Source organism: Pygocentrus nattereri, chromosome 10 (assembly GCF_015220715.1).
Source record: "Pygocentrus nattereri isolate fPygNat1 chromosome 10, fPygNat1.pri, whole genome shotgun sequence".
NCBI classification, from domain to species: Eukaryota; Metazoa; Chordata; class Actinopteri; order Characiformes; family Serrasalmidae; genus Pygocentrus; species Pygocentrus nattereri.
The window spans coordinates 42566200-42568068 of record NC_051220.1 but is presented as its reverse complement, the minus strand read 5'-3'; the positions used below and the strand labels follow the sequence as shown (position 1 = coordinate 42568068).

General features: G+C 44.2%; 1 pseudogene; it reads left to right on the top strand.

Annotated features, from left to right (window-relative positions):
- The first annotated feature begins 1218 nt into the window (after nucleotides 1–1218).
- LOC119264197 lies at nucleotides 1219–1372 on the top strand (annotated as a pseudogene).
- Nucleotides 1373–1869: the final 497 nt, after the last annotated feature.

Here is a 1869-nt window from a genome sequence, read left to right as displayed (position 1 = left end):
TCTATCTATCTATCTATCTATCTATCTATCTATCTATCTATCTATCTATCTATCTATCTATCTGTCTGTCTGTCTGTCTGTCTGTCTGTCTGTCTGTCTGTCTGTCAGGCTATCTATCTATCTGTCTGTCTGTCTGTCTGTCTGTCTGTCTGTCTATCTCTTTATCTGTCTGTCTGTCTGTCTGTCTGTCTGTCTGTCTGTCTCATTAGGAATAGCTGTTGTATGACTAACATTGTCCTGATCTGGAGAATCACTGCATTCCTTGTTAGGACAGGTGCCTGAAAACATGTGATAATTATCCTTTGCAACAACTACAGATGCGGTTTCTCTAGATAAGTTGCAAAAAACAGCCTGATTAACTTTTACAGTACGTGTGTCTGAGCATGTGCGACAGATTATAACAGATTTATGACACACAATACAACTTTCCCCATCCAACAAACAGGCGTGAGTGTATTACAGCGCTCAGACCTTCACTGAAAACCTCTTTTATTATATCGCTTTCACTTTCCAGCAGTTGCAGGCAAACAGTTCAGGAAGTCGGCGGTGCTGCAGGATCCTCACCAAACCCACCGCCCTGCGTCCTCTGAGTGGCCTCACTTTAATCTGCCCATTTCTGCTCCACTGAAGTGTCAGGATCCTCTTCCCTTGAGTGAAGTGTGACCTGACAGAGGCAGAGCAACCAGCAGAGCTGACCGTTAGCCTGACAGCGCACACACACCGAGATAATATGAACCGTCAGAGCAAACCCAGCCACGGTCGGCTGGACATCCACAGAGAACGACAGTACGAAGAAACAGGGTTCTAGGAACCATAAGCTGCGCCTGACACCCTGACCCCACTACTGAAGGCTGAGGCACTACGGGTGTCCAGCCACCCTGATATTTGCAGTTTTTAATCAGAGAAAAAGTATCTGCAAATTTTACCGTCACTATGTTACATCCTGTACGCTATTATACACTCTCAGAAATAAAGGCACTAAACCGTCACTGGGGCAGTCCCCCTCTTATCACTGGGGTGGAACCCTCAGTGCCTTCAGTCAGGGAGCATAACTGAACCATAATCCACTGAAATGATCTGTTCTAAGCTGGACTGACTCCACACACCCCGCCTCGCCTCGCCTCCAGGCTTTTACTCTACTGCTCTGTTTTAAAACATTCGGTTATGAAAAGGAACAAATACCAACTTTTCACCTGGAGAACCTGATTTAAGCTCCACATCGCTTCTTGGCTTTTTGGCTAAGATCAAGTTTAGTATCTGTTCTTATCAGTTTAATATCTCCTCTATTTGACTGTACATTAAATAGACTTTTAGAAGGGGGAGATGGAAGACGGGCTTGAGGGGTTATGGAAAGGTAGAAACACCAACTTTTCACCTGGAGGAACTGATTTAAGCTCCACAATCAGACCTTAGAACCACTGCTGGAGCTTGGAGGGAACATCTACACTGTTTGCACCTTGATTAAAGAACAATGTACCTGAACAGAACCTTCGTTTCTAACAGTGTAATGTGTTGCAGCCAATTCCTGTTTCGCACCTGTTATGTTGTCTTGTTTACATCGTTTCTAATCTAATTAACCGTTGCTCCGCCTGTTTTTCCCCGTTCTGTAGTATAATATACTAGTATTACTAGTATATACTAGTATACAGTATTTTATACTAACGCTGTTTGCTATGTGGTGCGCACCAGAGGAGGATGGGTTCTCCCTCTTGCTCTTAGGGAATTTTTCCTTGACGCTGTCTCCCTTGGCGACGCTCATCGGGGCTCGGACCCAGACTTTTCTATAAAGCTGCTTTGTGACAACACCTGCTGTAAATAAACTTCAACTTGACTTGTTTATTTTAGTTGCATCCACTTTGTTGTATTTCC